Below are 19979 nucleotides of genomic sequence, written 5' to 3'. Positions count from 1 at the left end.
TCCTAAAATAATGAACATGTGGTGTGTGCTGGTACTGCAGTGCCCTTCGTGTCTCATCCACATACTGTACACATGAAGTACAAACATAAAGTGCGATTGGTTTTTTTTTTCATAACAATTTTTTTATTGGACACATTCAGATATTACAGTACATACAGGGGTGTCATGAGCCCATGGCATTGATGCTTATTACAATCTGTAAGTGACCAAATAACGGTTTCCGTTTCCTTTGGTGGGGGGGGATAGAGGGAGGGGTGAGAGAGGGGGGGGTGGAAGACATACAGGGGGGAAGGAGGGGAAGGGGGGTGGGGAGTCTGGAGGGTCAGGGGGGGGAGGGAGAGGCGTCCAAGCGACTCCCCCTCACCCACCCCCTCCCAAGAACTGGGGGGGGAGGCGCGCGCGTGCCACCGCGACCTAGCTCGGTTGGATCTAATTTTCTAACCAGGGATCCCAGGTATTCAGAAACTGGGGCATTTTCTTTTGGAGCATGGCTTTTAATTTCTCCATAGTCATAACTTCATTAATTCTCCTAGTAACGGTCGTTCTCGAGGGGGCTTTAATCTGCTTCCATGCGGCTGCTATAGAGCATCTGGCCGCCGTCAAAATGGCTGTAATTAATCTGGACATTGGGGGGGGGCAGGTCCTCGATTGGTTTGCTCAGCACCAGGGTCAGCGGGTCCAAAGGTAGAAATAGTCCTGAGACTTCGTGTATGAGCTTCAGGATCATGGTCCAGTACTTCTGAATCTCCGGACATGACCACCAAATGTGGGCCATGTCCCCCTTTTGACCACATCCCCGCCAGCACAGGTCAACTGTACCGGGGTAGATCTGTCTCAGCCTAGCGGGAGGCAGGTACCACTGAAATAGGATTTTATATATGTTTTCTTTTATTGTTGTGCAAATTGATGTTTTAGGGGCCTGCTCCCAGATTCCTTCCCAGTCCTCCAGGTCTATTGGTAGGCCTAGTTCCTCAGTCCATCTTTGCATGTACTGATGGTTCGGTGGAGTGGAAGGAAGGAAACTCCAGTCCTTTGTATATTTCGGAGATCAGTCCTTTTTGGTAAGTGCTTTTGACACATAAAGTTTCGAATTTAGTTAGTTGGGGGAATTTGGAGGTTGGGGAAAGGGACAAAAGGAAGTGCCGAACTTGCAAGTACTTAAACAAGTGGAGGCCCTGGATCTCGAATTTATCTCTAAGCGCCTGGTAAGTAGCGATCTCATTTTTCTGCAGCAGATCGGCCACCATCCTAATTTTGTGACTCTGAAATTGGTCAAATTGACTTGGGGAACACCCTGGTGGGAATTTGGGGTTCCCGAAGATGGGGGTGAGCTGTGAGGGGGATGCTACCAGACCATACTTCCCTTTGCATTTAAGCCATATTTCCCACGTGCATCTCATTGCTCCCAGGGCAAACCTTGGCGGCTTAGCCCCACTGCTGCTAGTAGACCACATTGCCACCTGGAAGGAGAGGGGGCGGGCGTAGTGAGATTCTATCTCTAGCCAAGAAGCTAAGGCCGGGTCGCAATTCCAAACTACAGCCTGCTTCAGCTGTGCTGCGATGTAGTATTTTGCTATGTCGGGGACCCCCACACCTCCTCTTGCTCTAGACGAGAGCATCACCGACCGAGGGACTCTGGGCCTTTTATCGTTCCATATAAATTGGAGAAGTAGAGACTGCATGTTTTTAAGCGATGTTCGTGGGACCGGGATTGGGAGGGTTTGAAAATTATACAACTGCCCCGACACAGAGATATCAGTACGCCAAAAATTGATAACGTTCTTTCAAATCAATAGAGGCTCCGCCTCAACCCCAGCCATGCTCTGGGAGGCTCATAAAGCCACCATCAGAGGAGATCTAATTTCCATTGCCTCATACAAAAAAAAGCAAAAACTTAAACTCCAAAAGGAGCTCACAGAAAAGATCTCCCAGCAAGAACACCAACATAAAATCAAGGCGTCTAAAAAGACGCTGAAGCAACTATCCTTAGCCAGAGCTGACCTTAAACATACCCAGCTTGAAGAAGTTGAGAAAGCTCTCCGATGGTCAAAACAAAAATACTTTGACAAGGGCAACAAAGCTGACAAGCTCCTGGCATCGAAACTAAGAGGCACCAGAGTAAAGTCCCAGATAGCTAAAATCCAGACTGCCAAAGGACAGGTCACATACTCAGAGAAGGAGATAGCACAGGAATTTGCAAAGTTTTATTCAGACCTGTACAACCTCCATCCCCCAGGGCAGGACCCAGTTAGCATCAATAAAATTACCCAATATCTAGAGCAATGCAACCTTCCCACCCTTGCCCCGGAAGAGACAGAGAGTTTGAATAAACCTATAACTCAAGAGGAACTTTCCCAAGCTATAAAATCCCTTAAGACAGCAAAAACACCGGGCCCAGACGGCTTTTCGAACATCTATTACAAGATGTTCATGCCAATTTTTTCCCCCTATCTTCTGGAAATGTATAACTCCTTTCTACAGGGAAAACCGATACCTGCCTCCATCTCAGCAGCAAATCTAGCGATCATTCACAAAGAGGGCAGAGACCCACTCCTTTGTGGAAATTATAGGCCCATCTCCCTGCTAAATACCGATCTCAAAATCTACAGTAAGATTCTGGCAAACAGGCTAAATCCAATTCTCCCTAGACTTATACATGTAGACCAAGTAGGATTTGTGTCTGGAAGACAGGCCTCCGACAACACCCGCAAAATAGTGGATATAATCGACCACGTGCATTTCTCTGAGTCCAGGGCAATGATTCTGAGCCTAGACGCTGAAAAGGCGTTCGACAGAATCAAGTGGGCTTTCCTAGATCAGACCATGCTACGGTTTGGATTCTCTGGCCCATTTCTAGAAGGTGTGAGAGCCCTTTATCAAAACCCAACAGCATATGTCAAATTGTCAGGTGGTTTCTCAGACCCAATAAAAATTAGGAACGGGACCAGAAAAGGCTGCCCACTCTCCCCCTATTATTTACCCTAACCATAGAGCCTTTAGCAGCTACGATCAGAAAAGAACCCAGTATAAAGGGTATCAAAATTGGAGATAGAGAACACAAAATCTCACTGTTTGCTGATGATGTAATTTTGACTCTCGCTGACCCCCACACGTCCCTCCCCAACCTCCAAAGGCACCTGACCAAATTCGGTCTAGTATCTGACTACAAAGTAAACATGGACAAATCTGAGGCCATAAATTTATCCCTCCCACCCCAGGATTGGAAACTCATTCAAGCCAACTATAAATACAGGTGGAGTTCCCCCATATTAAATACCTAGGGGTCAAAATCTCTAATTCTTACAATACCCTATACCAATACAACTACCCCCAATTATTTAGTCAGATTAAAAAATATCTAGAAATCTGGAAAAACCACCAAATTTCATGGTTTGGGAGAATGACGGTGATTGTTTTTTTATGAGAATAAAAAAAAAACGACCACGAAGTCAGACGCCTTATCCATTAGGCCACGCGGTCAACTGAAAAAGTGCCGATCTATGCTCAGAAGTATGCTTATGTTCATATTGATAATAGGCAAATTTATTTAATATCCTACTTGGTATTCAATTTTACCCAAACTGACGACAAGATGAGGAGCTAACTGCAGTTAACCAACCAATATAGGCATGTAATCGGGTAAACCAGGTGTTAACCCTCGCAGGGCATCAGAAGAAGGTTAGCAGCTGTATAATGCTAAAGATGCAACCCCACATGTGTTTATTGGTTTTACACCCTTCATAGGAGCACAAAAAGATCTTACTCCGGGTGAATTATTGTGGATTTAATTCACATTTGCTTATTGCATTTATACATTGATTGCCTTTTCACCTCTTCCTGAGCTCTACTTTGGGAGGTCTTTTCCTTCATTTCCCAGTCTCCTCATAAGTTAGATTGTCCATCCCCTTTATTAATTTGGTGGCTCTTCTCTGCACTCACTCTATTTCCAGAATGAGTTTTCTAAGGTGTGGTGCCCACAATTGTACGCCATATTCAAGTTGTGGTCTAACTAATGCTTTGTAATTATGTTTACTTCCCTTCCATCCATTGCCTACTTAATGCAGGATAAGATCTTGTTTGCCTTTGCAGCTATTGCATGACTTTGGGCACTATTGCTAAGCCTGCTGTCTACAAGCACTCCTAAATCCTTCTCCATCAAGGATTCCCCCAATTTATCCCCATTTAATGTGTAAGTCGGCAGTTTATTCTTGCATCCCAAATGCATAACCTTACATTTATCTGTATTAAACCTCATCTGCCATTTACCTGCCCACGTTTCCAGTCTCTCCAAGTTCTTCTGGAGAGAAATGACATCCTGCTCTGATTGTACTACCTTACACAATTTATTATCATCAGCAAAGATGGAGAATTTGCTCTCGATGCCAACCACAAAGTCATTAATAAGCAAGTTAAAAAGCAGGGGTCCCAGTGCCGATCCCTTAGGTACTCCACTCACAACTTTAGCCCAACCTGAAAAAGTTCAATTTATGACAACCCTCTGTTGTCTATTCTTCAACCAGTTTTCAATCCAGGTGCAAACATTTTACTGAGTCCAATTTGCTTTATTTTGTACACCAACCTCTTGTGTGGAACCGTATCAAAAGCCTTTGCAAAATCTAAGTTTACCACATCAACTGCATTACCCTGGTCTAAATTCCTACTTACCTCATCAAAGAAACAAATAAGGTTAGTTTGGCATGATCTATCCTTCATAAATCCATGCTGACTATTACTAATGAATTTGTTTTCCAATAGGTATTCCTGAATATTATCCTGTAAATAAATGTTTGCACTGAAATGAATTATGTAACGCTGCAAAAAATATGTTTCTATAGCCTGCTTCCTATAACTATTTCCTTAGTAAGAATGCAAGTAAAAACCATATTCAGGTGAAGATTAAACTCATTAAACTCAGGCACATAAGTAACATGCACTAATCAATTGCGCCACTGGAGTTTAGGAATGCATTGACTTGATATGTTGTAGGATTACATAGCACATGCATGTTTTCTGGCCATGTACCCATCTATTGTAACAATACACCTAGCTATTCAACTTTAAAGTATTTTTTAGTTTAACTCTTTATAATATTTTTCATTTAGCCAATTTTAGAAAGCATGTAATTATTGTTGGTTTGTACTGTGGATGACTCCAGTACCGCATTACCCTTCGTTTGTGAGCTCTTTCTCACATAAACAATTATGAAAAAAACACTTTTAGCATATGTACATTGAATAACACAGTGAACAGAACAGCACAAGTTCTGTACAGTTCCACCTTGGTTGAATATGTGTCCCAGTGTGTCCCAGCAGACACTAAAACTAAAGCAAAAACTTAAAGGGAAACTTTCACTGTATCTATCCTAAAATAATGAACATGTGGTGTGTGCTGGTACTGCAGTGCCCTTCGTGTCTCGTCCACATATTGTACACATGAAGTACAAACATAAAGTGCGATTGTTTTTTTATGAGAATAAAAAAAAACAACCACGAAGGGACTCAAACCCTCAATCTTCTGATTCGAAGTCAGACGCCATATCCATTAGGCCACGCAGTCACCTGAAGTATGCTGACTGTATGCTCAGAAGTATGCTTACTGTATGTCCATATTGATAATAGGCAAATGTATTTAATATCCTACTGGTATTCAATTTGACCCAAATTGGCGACAGGATGAGGAGCTAACTGCAGTTAACCAACTAATTTAAGCAAACCACCACTCCTGAGTAAAAAACAATAAAAATGCAAGTTTGATAGATTAATCAATAAAGAACAAGTGAATGCATATATAATAATGTTACTTAATTTGTGCTGTTGATTATCTTTGAAAGCTACAATTGAAATATGCTGTGGATATATAAAAAATAAAAGGAGTATTGGATCTAAACAAAGAATAAGGCACATGGGGCACAAGATTCAGTGAGTACAAACATTATTTCTCACTTACATGTTCATGTGATCCAGCTCCAGGGATTAATTTACCAATCAGTTGGGGGTCAGGTTGATTTACATTATGGTCTTCCAAGACATCTCCACATGTGTTTATTGGTTTTACACCCTTCATAGGAGCACAGTAGGATCTTACTCCGGATGAATTCTTGTGGATTTAATTCACATTTGCTTATTGCATTTATACATTGATTGCCTTTTCACCTCTTCCTGAGCTCTACTTTGGGAGGTCTTTTCCTTCATTTCCCAGTCTCCTCATAAGTTAGATTGTCCATCACCTTTATTAATTTGGTGGCTCTTCTCTGCACTCACTCTATTTCCAGAATGAGTTTTCTAAGGTGTGGTGCCCACAATTGTACGCCATATTCAAGTTGTGGTCTAACTAATGCTTTGTAATTATGTTTACTTCCCTTCCATCCATTGCCTACTTAATGCAGGATAAGATCTTGTTTGCCTTTGCAGCTATTGCATGACTTTGGGCACTATTGCTAAGCCTGCTGTCTACAAGCACTCCTAAATCCTTCTCCATCAAGGATTCCCCCAATTTATCCCCATTTAATGTGTAAGTCGCCAGTTTATTCTTGCATCCCAAATGCATAACCTTACATTTATCTGTATTAAAACTCATCTGCCATTTACCTGCCCACGTTTCCAGTCTCTCCAAGTTCTTCTGGAGAGAAATTACATCCTGCTCTGATTGTACTACCTTACACAATTTATTATCATCAGCAAAGATGGAGAATTTGCTCTCGATGCCAACCACAAAGTCATTAATAAGCAAGTTAAAAAGCAGGGGTCCCAGTGCCGATCCCTTAGGTACTCCACTCACAACTTTAGCCCAACCTGAAAAAGTTCAATTTATGACAACCCTCTGTTGTCTATTCTTCAACCAGTTTTCAATCCAGGTGCAAACATTTTACTGAGTCCAATTTGCTTTATTTTGTACACCAACCTCTTGTGTGGAACCGTATCAAAAGCCTTTGCAAAATCTAAGTTTACCACATCAACTGCATTACCCTGGTCTAAATTCCTACTTACCTCATCAAAGAAACAAATAAGGTTAGTTTGGCATGATCTATCCTTCATAAATCCATGCTGACTATTACTAATGAATTTGTTTTCCAATAGGTATTCCTGAATATTATCCTGTAAATAAATGTTTGCACTGAAATGAATTATGTAACGCTGCAAAAAATATGTTTCTATAGCCTGCTTCCTATAACTATTTCCTTAGTAAGAATGCAAGTAAAAACCATATTCAGGTGAAGATTAAACTCATTAAACTCAGGCACATAAGTAACATGCACTAATCAATTGCGCCACTGGAGTTTAGGAATGCATTGACTTGATATGTTGTAGGATTACATAGCACATGCATGTTTTCTGGCCATGTACCCATCTATTGTAACAATACACCTAGCTATTCAACTTTAAAGTATTTTTTAGTTTAACTCTTTATAATATTTTTCATTTAGCCAATTTTAGAAAGCATGTAATTATTGTTGGTTTGTACTGTGGATGACTCCAGTACCGCATTACCCTTCGTTTGTGAGCTCTTTCTCACATAAACAATTATGAAAAAAACACTTTTAGCATATGTACATTGAATAACACAGTGAACAGAACAGCACAAGTTCTGTACAGTTCCACCTTGGTTGAATATGTGTCCCAGTGTGTCCCAGCAGACACTAAAACTAAAGCAAAAACTTAAAGGGAAACTTTCACTATATCTATCCTAAAATAATGAACATGTGGTGTGTGCTGGTACTGCAGTGCCCTTTGTGTCTCGTCCACATATTGTACACATGAAGTACAAACATAAAGTGCGATTGTTTTTTTATGAGAATAAAAAAAAACAACCACGAAGGGACTCGAACCCTCAATCTTCTGATTCAAAGTCAGACGCCATATCCATTAGGCCACGCAGACAACTGAAGTATGCTTACTGTATGCTCAGAAGTATGCTTACTGTATGTCCATATTGATAATAGGCAAATGTATTTAATATCCTACTGGTATTCAATTTGACCCACATTGGCGACAGGATGAGGAGCTAACTGCAGTTAACCAACCAATTTAAGCAAACCACCACTCCTGAGTAAAAAACAATAAAAATGCAAGTTTGATAGATTAATCAATAAAGAACAAGTGAATGCATATATAATAATGTTACTTAATTTGTGCTTTTGATTATCTATGAAAGCAACAATTGAAATATGCTGTGGATATATAAAAAATAAAAGGAGTATTGGATCTAAACAAAGAATAAGGCACATGGGGCACAAGATTCAGTGAGTACAAACATTATTTCTCACTTACATGTTCATGTGATCCAGCTCCAGGGATTAATTTACCAATCAGTTGGGGGTCAGGTTGATTTACATTATGGTCTTCCAAGACATCTCCATGTGTTTATTGGTTTTACACCCTTCATAGGAGCACAATAGGATCTTACTCCGGATGAATTATTGTGGATTTAATTCACATTTGCTTATTGCATTTATACATTGGTTGCCTTTTCACCTCTTTCTGAGCACTACTTTGGGAGGTCTTTTTTGGGAGGTCTTTTCCTCCATTTCCCAGTCTGCTCATAAATTAGATTGTTCATCCCCTTTATTAATTTGGGGGCTCTTCTCTGCACTCACTCTAATTCCAGAATGTGTATTCTAAGGAATGGTGGCCACAATTGTACGCCATATTCAAGGTGTGGTCTAACTAATGCTTTGTAAAGGGGCATAATTATGTTTACTTCCCTTCCATCCATTGCCTATTTAATGCAAGATAAGATCTTGTTTGCCTTTGCAGCTATTGCATGACTTTAGGCACTACTGCTAAGCCTGCTGTCTACAAGCACTCCTAAATCCTTCTCCATCAAGGATTCCCCCAATTTATCCCCATTTAATGTGTAAGTCGCCAGTTTATTCTTGCATCCCAAATGAATAACCTTACATTTATATGTATTAAACCTCATCTGCCATTTACCTGCCCGCGTTTCAAGTCTCTCCAAGTTCTTCTGGAGAGAAATTACATCCTGCTCTGATTGTACTACCTTACACAATTTATCATCATCAGCAAAGATGGAGACTTTGCTCTCGATGCCAACCACAAAGTCATTAATAAGCAAGTTAAAAAGCAGGGGTCCCAGTGCCGATCCCTTAGGTACTCCATTCACAACTTTAGCATATGTACATTGAATAACACAGTGAACAGAACAGCACGAGTTCTGAACAGTTCCACCTTGGTTGAATATGTGTCCCAGTGTGTCCCAGCAGACACTAAAACTAAAGCAAAAACTTAAATGGAAAATTTCACTGTATCTATCCTAAAATAATGAACATGTGGTGTGTGCTGGTACTGCAGTGCCCTTCGTGTCTCGTCCACATACTGTACACATGAAGTACAAATATAAAGTGCAATTGTTTTTTTATGAGAATAAAAAAAAATGCAAGTTTGATAGATTAATCAATAAAGAACAAGTGAATGCATATATAATAATGTTACTTAATTTGTGCTATTGATTATCTATGAAAGCAACAATTGAAATATGCTGTGGATATATAAAAAATAAAAGGAGTATTGGATCTAAACAAAGAATAAGGCACATGGGGCACAAGATTCAGTGAGTACAAACATTATTTCTCACTTACATGTTCATGTGATCCAGCTCCAGGGATTAGTTTACCAATCAGATGGGGGTCAGGTTGATTTACATTATGGTCTTCCAAGACATCCCCACATGTGTTTATTGGTTTTACACCCTTCATAGGAGCACAATAGGATCTTACTACGGATGAATTATTGTGGATTTAATTCACATTTGCTTATTGCATTTATACATTGGTTGCCTTTTCACCTCTTTCTGAGCACTACTTTGTGAGTTCTTTTTTGGGAGGTCTTTTCCTCCATTTCCCAGTCTGCTCATAAATTAGATTGTCCTTCCCCTTTATTAATTTGGGGGCTCTTCTCTGCACTCACTCTAATTCCAGAATGTGTTTTCTAAGGAGTGGTGGCCACAATTGTACGCCATATTCAAGGTGTGGTCTAACTTATGCTTTGTAAAGGGGCATAATTATGTTTACTTCCCTTCCATCCATTGCCTATTTAATGCAAGATAAGATCTTGTTTGCCTTTGCAGCTATTGCATGACTTTAGGCACTACTGCTAAGCCTGCTGTCTACAAGCACTCCTAAATCCTTCTCCATAAAGGATTCCCCCAATTTATCCCCATTTAATGTGTAAGTCGCCAGTTTATTCTTGCATCCCAAATGAATAACCTTACATTTATATGTATTAAACCTCATCTGCCATTTACCTGCCCACGTTTCCAGTCTCTCCAAGTTCTTCTGGAGAGAAATTACATCCTGCTCTGATTGTACTACCTTACACAATTTATTATCATCAGCAAAGATGGAGACTTTGCTCTCGATGCCAACCACAAAGTCATTAATAAACAAGTTAAAAAGCAGGGGTCCCAGTGCCGATCCCTTAGGTACTCCACTCACAACTTTAGCCCAACCTGAAAAAGTTCAATTTATGACAACCCTCTGTTGTCTATCCTTCAACCAGTTTTCAATCCAGGTGCAAACATTTTTACTGAGTCCAATTTGCTTATGTTCATTTTGATAATAGGCAAATGTATTTAATATCCTACTTGGTATTCAATTTGACCCACATTGGCGACAGGATGAGGAGCTAACTGCAGTTAACCAACCAATTTAAGCAAACCACCACTCCTGAGTAAAAAACAATAAAAATGCAAGTTTGATAGATTAATCAATAAAGAACAAGTGAATGCATATATAATAATGTTACTTAATTTGTGCTTTTGATTATCTATGAAAGCAACAATTGAAATATGCTATGGATATATAAAAAATAAAAGGAGTATTGGATCTAAACAAAGAATAAGGCACATGGGGCACAAGATTCAGTGAGTACAAACATTATTTCTCACTTACATGTTCATGTGATCCAGCTCCAGGGATTAGTTTACCATTCAGTTGGGGGTCAGGTTGATTTACATTATGGTCTTCCAAGACATCCCCACATGTGTTTATTGGTTTTACACCCTTCATAGGAGCACAATAGGATCTTACTCGGGATGAATTATTGTGGATTTAATTCACATTTTCTTATTGCATTTATACATTGATTGCCTTTTCACCTCTTCCTGAGCTCTACTTTGGGAGGTCCTTTCCTTCATTTCCCAGTCTCCTCATAAGTTAGATTGTCCATCCCCTGTGCCGATCCCTTAGGTACTCCACTCACAACTTTAGCCCAACCTGAAAAAGTTCAATTTATGACAACCCTCTGTTGTCTATCCTTCAACCAGTTTTCAATCCAGGTGCAAACATTTTACTGAGTCCAATTTGCTTTATTTTGTACACCAACCTCTTGTGTGGAACCGTATCAAAAGCCTTTGCAAAATCTAAGTTTACCACATCAAATGCATTACCCTGGTCTAAATTCCTACTTACCTCATCAAAGAAACAAATAAGGTTAGTTTGGCATGATCTATCCTTCATAAATCCATGCTGACTATTACTAATAAATTTGTTTTCCAATAGGTATTCCTGAATATTATCCTTTAAATAAATGTTTGCACTGAAATGAATTATGTAACGCTGTAAAAAATATGTTTCTATAGCCTGCTTCCTATAACTATTTCCTTAGTAAGAATGCAAGTAAAAACCATATTCAGGTGAAGATTAAACTCATTAAACTCAGGCACATAAGTAACATGCACTAATCAATTGCACCACTGGAGTTTAGGAATGCATTGACTTGATATGTTGTAGGATTACATAGTACATGCATGTTTTCTGGCCATGTACCCATCTATTGTAACAATACACTTAGCTATTCAACTTTAAAGTATTTTTTAGTTTAACTCTTTATAATAGTTTTCATTTAGCCAATTTTAGAAAGCATCTAATTATTTTTGGTTTGTACTGTGGATGACTCCAGTACCACATTACCCTTCGTTTGTGAGCTCTTTCTCACATAAACAATTATGAAAAAAACACCTTTAGCATATGTACATTGAATAACACAGTGAACAGAACAGCACAAGTTCTGAACAGTTCCACCTTTGTTGAATATGTGTCCCAGTGTGTCCCAGCAGACACTAAAACTAAAGCAAAAACTTAAATGGAAAATTTCACTGTATCTATCCTAAAATAATGAACATGTGGTGTGTGCTGGTACTGCAGTGCCCTTCGTGTCTCGTCCACATACTGTACACATGAAGTACAAATATAAAGTGCAATTGTTTTTTTATGAGAATATAAAAAAATGCAAGTTTGATAGATTAATCAATAAAGAACAAGTGAATGCATATATAATAATGTTACTTCATTTGTGCTATTGATTATCTATGAAAGCAACAATTGAAATATGCTGTGGATATATAAAAAATAAAAGGAGTATTGGATCTAAACAAAGAATAAGGCACATGGGGCACAAGATTCAGTGAGTACAAACATTATTTCTCACTTACATGTTCATGTGATCCAGCTCCAGGGATTAGTTTACCAATCAGTTGGGGATCAGGTTGATTTACATTATGGTCTTCCAAGACATCCCCACATGTGTTTATTGGTTTTACACCCTTCATAGGAGCACAATAGGATCTTACTCCGGATGAATTATTGTGGATTTAATTCACATTTGCTTATTGCATTTATACATTGGTTGCCTTTTTACCTCTTTCTGAGCACTACTTTGTGAGTTCTTTTTTGGGAGGTCTTTTCCTCCATTTCCCAGTCTGCTCATAAATTAGATTGTCCTTCCCCTTTATTAATTTGGGGGCTCTTCTCTGCACTCACTCTAATTCCAGAATGTGTTTTCTAAGGAGTGGTGGCCACAATTGTACGCCATATTCAAGGTGTGGTCTAACTTATGCTTTGTAAAGGGGCATAATTATGTTTACTTCCCTTCCATCCATTGCCTATTTAATGCAAGATAAGATCTTGTTTGCCTTTGCAGCTATTGCATGACTTTAGGCACTACTGCTAAGCCTGCTGTCTACAAGCACTCCTAAATCCTTCTCCATCAAGGATTCCCCCAATTTATCCCCATTTAATGTGTAAGTCGCCAGTTTATTCTTGCATCCCAAATGAATAACCTTACATTTATATGTATTAAACCTCATCTGCCATTTACCTGCCCACGTTTACCACATCAAATGCATTACCCTGGTCTAAATTCCTACTTACCTCATCAAAGAAACAAATAATAGAAAAGAAGAGAAAAAAGCGGAGCACTGCCAGGGGATAAAGAAAAAGGCTGGGGCAAAAAATGAATAAAGATTATTTATTGGGCATAATGGCCAAAAAAAACAAACACACAAGGTTAAAAAACTCTGACGCGTTTCCCGCCATGGAGGCGCTTTATCAAAGAGTACTGAGGTTCTCACAGTATCAGAATATATAGCAGTCTCTAAAGTATACGCCCTGATCTGAAACCAATGAATCAGAAGATGGTCTAATTGATTATGCAGACAGCTGTGATTTAAAGCTGTTGTAAGGGTCTTATGGTATAAGATGTTAACATGACACTAATCATCATACTGTATGAGACTGTGAGAGCCTAAATGGTTACAACAAATAACAATAAATATAAAAACAAAAACAAAAGAAGAAAAGGACTAATAGTGAACATCATAGCAACAATGTATCAAATGTGTTAATATAATAAAGATATATGTGCATGAAATATAATAAAAATAATATATATATATAATCAGATAGTGTATTGACGCTAGATAAACACTAATGAGATGTGATAGTATAAGTGAATATTCAAATAGCAATATAAACCATGTGTTTACCTAATGTATAGACATAGAGATATATAGTATAAATGCTTTATCAAAAAAAATAATTCATTAAATCTATAAATAATAAAATGTAAAAAAGTGATAATAAAATTAGTGAATAGAATTAGTCAAATCCTCAGATGTGAAATAAACAAATTGATACAGATAAATTAAAAAATGGTGATAAAAAACCCTAATAACAGAATAGTGCATATATAATATAATATAGTCACCTATGTATAGCTATGAGATAAATAATAAATACATATATAAATTTAGATCTATAATAGTTATAATAATGAAATTTATATAACGAATATAAATATATGAGAATAAAAAAAAACGACCACGAAGGGACTCGAACCCTCAATCTTCTGATTCGAAGTCAGACGCCTTATCCATTAGGCCACGCGGTCAACTGAAAAAAAGTGCCCGATCTATGCTCAGAAGTATGCTTATGTTCATATTCATATAGGCAAATGTATTTAATATCCTACTTGGTATTCAATTTGACCCACATTGGCGACAGGATGAGGAGCTAACTGCAGTTAACCAACCAATTTAAGCAAACCACCACTCCTGAGTAAAAAACAATAAAAATGCAAGTTTGATAGATTAATCAATAAAGAACAAGTGAATGCATATATAATAATGTTACTTAATTTGTGCTTTTGATTATCTATGAAAGCAACAATTGAAATATGCTGTGGATATATAAAAAATAAAAGGAGTATTGGATCTAAACAAAGAATAAGGCACATGGGGCACAAGATTCAGTGAGTACAAACATTATTTCTCACTTACATGTTCATGTGATCCAGCTCCAGGGATTAGTTTACCAATCAGTTGGGGGTCAGGTTGATTTACATTATGGTCTTCCAAGACATCCCCACATGTGTTTATTGGTTTTACACCCTTCATAGGAGCACAATAGGATCTTACTCCGGATGAATTATTGTGGATTTAATTCACATTTGCTTATTGCATTTATACATTGGTTGCCTTTTTACCTCTTTCTGAGCACTACTTTGTGAGTTCTTTTTTGGGAGGTCTTTTCCTCCATTTCCCAGTCTGCTCATAAATTAGATTGTCCTTCCCCTTTATTAATTTGGGGGCTCTTCTCTGCACTCACTCTAATTCCAGAATGTGTTTTCTAAGGAGTGGTGGCCACAATTGTACGCCATATTCAAGGTGTGGTCTAACTTATGCTTTGTAAAGGGGCATAATTATGTTTACTTCCCTTCCATCCATTGCCTATTTAATGCAAGATAAGATCTTGTTTGCCTTTGCAGCTATTGCATGACTTTAGGCACTACTGCTAAGCCTGCTGTCTACAAGCACTCCTAAATCCTTCTCCATCAAGGATTCCCCCAATTTATCCCCATTTAATGTGTAAGTCGCCAGTTTATTCTTGCATCCCAAATGAATAACCTTACATTTATATGTATTAAACCTCATCTGCCATTTACCTGCCCACGTTTCCAGTCTCTCCAAGTTCTTCTGGAGAGAAATTACATCCTGCTCTGATTGTACTACCTTACACAATTTATTATCATCAGCAAAGATGGAGACTTTGCTCTCGATGCCAACCACAAAGTCATTAATAAATAAGTTAAAAAGCAGGGGTCCCAGTGCCGATCCCTTAGGAATCCACTCACAACTTTAGCCCAACCTGAAAAAGTTCAATTTATGACAACCCTCTGTTGTCTATCCTTCAACCAGTTTTCAATCCAGGTGCAAACATTTTTACTGAGTCCAATTTGCTTATGTTCATTTTGATAATAGGCAAATGTATTTAATATCCTACTTGGTATTCAATTTGACCCACATTGGCGACAGGATGAGGAGCTAACTGCAGTTAACCAACCAATTTAAGCAAACCACCACTCCTGAGTAAAAAACAATAAAAATGCAAGTTTGATAGATTAATCAATAAAGAACAAGTGAATGCATATATAATAATGTTACTTAATTTGTGCTATTGATTATCTATGAAAGCAACAATTGAAATATGCTGTGGATATATAAAAAATAAAAGGAGTATTGGATCTAAACAAAGAATAAGGCACATGGGGCACAAGATTCAGTGAGTACAAACATTATTTCTCACTTACATGTTCATGTGATCCAGCTCCAGGGATTAGTTTACCATTCAGTTGGGGGTCAGGTTGATTTACATTATGGTCTTCCAAGACATCCCCACATGTGTTTATTGGTTTTATACCCTTCATAGGAGAACAATAGGATCTTACTCGGGATGAATTATTGTGGATTTAATTCACATTTTCTTATTGCATTTATACATTGATTGCCTTTTCACCTCTTCCTGAGCTCTACTTTGGGAGGTCCTTTCCTTCATTTCCCAGTCTCCTCATAAGTTAGATTGTCCATCCCCTGTGCCGATCCCTTAGGTACTCCACTCACAACTTTAGCCCAACCTGAAAAAGTTCAATTTATGACAACCCTCTGTTGTCTATCCTTCAACCAGTTTTCAATCCAGGTGCAAACATTTTACTGAGTCCAATTTGCTTTATTTTGTACACCAACCTCTTGTGTGGAACCGTATCAAAAGCCTTTGCAAAATCTAAGTTTACCACATCAAATGCATTATCCTGGTCTAAATTCCTACTTACCTCATCAAAGAAACAAATAAGGTTAGTTTGGCATGATCTATCCTTCATAAATCCATGCTGACTATTACTAATAAATTTGTTTTCCAATAGGTATTCCTGAATATTATCCTTTAAATAAATGTTTGCACTGAAATGAATTATGTAACGCTGTAAAAAATATGTTTCTATAGCCTGCTTCCTATAACTATTTCCTTAGTAAGAATGCAAGTAAAAACCATATTCAGGTGAAGATTAAACTCATTAAACTCAGGCACATAAGTAACATGCACTAATCAATTGCACCACTGGAGTTTAGGAATGCATTGACTTGATATGTTGTAGGATTACATAGTACATGCATGTTTTCTGGCCATGTACCCATCTATTGTAACAATACACTTAGCTATTCAACTTTAAAGTATTTTTTAGTTTAACTCTTTATAATAGTTTTCATTTAGCCAATTTTAGAAAGCATCTAATTATTTTTGGTTTGTACTGTGGATGACTCCAGTACCACATTACCCTTCGTTTGTGAGCTCTTTCTCACATAAACAATTATGAAAAAAACACCTTTAGCATATGTACATTGAATAACACAGTGAACAGAACAGCACAAGTTCTGAACAGTTCCACCTTTGTTGAATATGTGTCCCAGTGTGTCCCAGCAGACACTAAAACTAAAGCAAAAACTTAAATGGAAAATTTCACTGTATCTATCCTAAAATAATGAACATGTGGTGTGTGCTGGTACTGCAGTGCCCTTCGTGTCTCGTCCACATACTGTACACATGAAGTACAAATATAAAGTGCAATTGTTTTTTTATGAGAATATAAAAAAATGCAAGTTTGATAGATTAATCAATAAAGAACAAGTGAATGCATATATAATAATGTTACTTAATTTGTGCTATTGATTATCTATGAAAGCAACAATTGAAATATGCTGTGGATATATAAAAAATAAAAGGAGTATTGGATCTAAACAAAGAATAAGGCACATGGGGCACAAGATTCAGTGAGTACAAACATTATTTCTCACTTACATGTTCATGTGATCCAGCTCCAGGGATTAGTTTACCAATCAGTTGGGGGTCAGGTTGATTTACATTATGGTCTTCCAAGACATCCCCACATGTGTTTATTGGTTTTACACCCTTCATAGGAGCACAATAGGATCTTACTCCGGATGAATTATTGTGGATTTAATTCACATTTGCTTATTGCATTTATACATTGGTTGCCTTTTTACCTCTTTCTGAGCACTACTTTGTGAGTTCTTTTTTGGGAGGTCTTTTCCTCCATTTCCCAGTCTGCTCATAAATTAGATTGTCCTTCCCCTGTATTAATTTGGGGGCTCTTCTCTGCACTCACTCTAATTCCAGAATGTGTTTTCTAAGGAGTGGTGGCCACAATTGTACGCCATATTCAAGGTGTGGTCTAACTTATGCTTTGTAAAGGGGCATAATTATGTTTACTTCCCTTCCATCCATTGCCTATTTAATGCAAGATAAGATCTTGTTTGCCTTTGCAGCTATTGCATGACTTTAGGCACTACTGCTAAGCCTGCTGTCTACAAGCACTCCTAAATCCTTCTCCATCAAGGATTCCCCCAATTTATCCCCATTTAATGTGTAAGTCGCCAGTTTATTCTTGCATCCCAAATGAATAACCTTACATTTATATGTATTAAACCTCATCTGCCATTTACCTGCCCACGTTTACCACATCAAATGCATTACCCTGGTCTAAATTCCTACTTACCTCATCAAAGAAACAAATAATAGAAAAGAAGAGAAAAAAGCGGAGCACTGCCAGGGGATAAAGAAAAAGGCTGGGGCAAAAAATGAATAAAGATTATTTATTGGGCATAATGGCCAAAAAAAACAAACACACACGGTTAAAAAACTCTGACGCGTTTCCCGCCATGGAGGCGCTTTATCAAAGAGTACTGAGGTTCTCACAGTATCAGAATATATAGCAGTCTCTAAAGTATACGCCCTGATCTGAAACCAATGAATCAGAAGATGGTCTAATTGATTATGCAGACAGCTGGGATTTAAAGCTGTTGTAAGGGTCTTATGGTATAAGATGTTAACATGACACTAATCATCATACTGTATGAGACTGTGAGAGCCTAAATGGTTACAACAAATAACAATAAATATAAAAACAAAAACAAAAGAAGAAAAGGACTAATAGTGAACATCATAGCAACAATGTATCAAATGTGTTAATATAATAAAGATATATGTGCATGAAATATAATAAAAATAATATATATATATAATCAGATAGTGTATTGACGCTAGATAAACACTAATGAGATGTGATAGTATAAGTGAATATTCAAATAGCAATATAAACCATGTGTTTACCTAATGTATAGACATAGAGATATATAGTATAAATGCTTTATCAAAAAAATTAATTCATTAAATCTATAAATAATAAAATGTAAAAAAGTGATAATAAAATTAGTGAATAGAATTAGTCAAATCCTCAGATGTGAAATAAACAAATTGATACAGATAAATTAAAAAATGGTGATAAAAAACCCTAATAACAGAATAGTGCATATATAATATAATATAGTCACCTATGTATAGCTATGAGATAAATAATAAATACATATATAAATTTAGATCTATAATAGTTATAATAATGAAATTTATATAACGAATATAAATATATGAGAATAAAAAAAAACGACCACGAAGGGACTCGAACCCTCAATCTTCTGATTCGAAGTCAGACGCCTTATCCATTAGGCCACGCGGTCAACTGAAAAAAAGTGCCCGATCTATGCTCAGAAGTATGCTTATGTTCATATTGATATAGGCAAATGTATTTAATATCCTACTTGTATTCAATTTGACCCACATTGGCGACAGGATGAGGAGCTAACTGCAGTTAACCAACCAATTTAAGCAAACCACCACTCCTGAGTAAAAAACAATAAAAATGCAAGTTTGATAGATTAATCAATAAAGAACAAGTGAATGCATATATAATAATGTTACTTAATTTGTGCTTTTGATTATCTATGAAAGCAACAATTGAAATATGCTGTGGATATATAAAAAATAAAAGGAGTATTGGATCTAAACAAAGAATAAGGCACATGGGGCACAAGATTCAGTGAGTACAAACATTATTTCTCACTTACATGTTCATGTGATCCAGCTCCAGGGATTAGTTTACCAATCAGTTGGGGGTCAGGTTGATTTACATTATGGTCTTCCAAGACATCCCCACATGTGTTTATTGGTTTTACACCCTTCATAGGAGCACAATAGGATCTTACTCCGGATGAATTATTGTGGATTTAATTCACATTTGCTTATTGCATTTATACATTGGTTGCCTTTTTACCTCTTTCTGAGCACTACTTTGTGAGTTCTTTTTTGGGAGGTCTTTTCCTCCATTTCCCAGTCTGCTCATAAATTAGATTGTCCTTCCCCTTTATTAATTTGGGGGCTCTTCTCTGCACTCACTCTAATTCCAGAATGTGTTTTCTAAGGAGTGGTGGCCACAATTGTACGCCATATTCAAGGTGTGGTCTAACTTATGCTTTGTAAAGGGGCATAATTATGTTTACTT

General features: G+C 37.6%; 4 non-coding genes across 4 annotated transcripts; all 4 read right to left on the bottom strand.

Annotated features, from left to right (window-relative positions):
- Positions 1–5483: 5483 nt before the first annotated feature.
- On the bottom strand, positions 5484–5556 carry TRNAR-UCG (transfer RNA arginine (anticodon UCG)). Its single transcript has one exon. It is a non-coding gene; the product is annotated as a tRNA-Arg (tRNA).
- Positions 5557–7804: 2248 nt separating this feature from the next.
- On the bottom strand, positions 7805–7877 carry TRNAQ-UUG (transfer RNA glutamine (anticodon UUG)). The gene has a single exon. It is a non-coding gene; the product is annotated as a tRNA-Gln (tRNA).
- Positions 7878–14110: 6233 nt separating this feature from the next.
- Positions 14111–14183, bottom strand: TRNAR-UCG (transfer RNA arginine (anticodon UCG)). Its single transcript has one exon. It is a non-coding gene; the product is annotated as a tRNA-Arg (tRNA).
- A 4902-nt stretch (positions 14184–19085) lies between these two features.
- TRNAR-UCG (transfer RNA arginine (anticodon UCG)) lies at positions 19086–19158 on the bottom strand. The gene has a single exon. It is a non-coding gene; the product is annotated as a tRNA-Arg (tRNA).
- Between the last annotated feature and the right edge of the window lie 821 nt (positions 19159–19979).

The sequence above is a fragment of the Ascaphus truei genome, chromosome 16 (genome assembly GCF_040206685.1).
Source record: "Ascaphus truei isolate aAscTru1 chromosome 16, aAscTru1.hap1, whole genome shotgun sequence".
Taxonomy (NCBI): Eukaryota; Metazoa; Chordata; class Amphibia; order Anura; family Ascaphidae; genus Ascaphus; species Ascaphus truei.
This window is presented reverse-complemented; position numbering and strand designations above follow the sequence as displayed.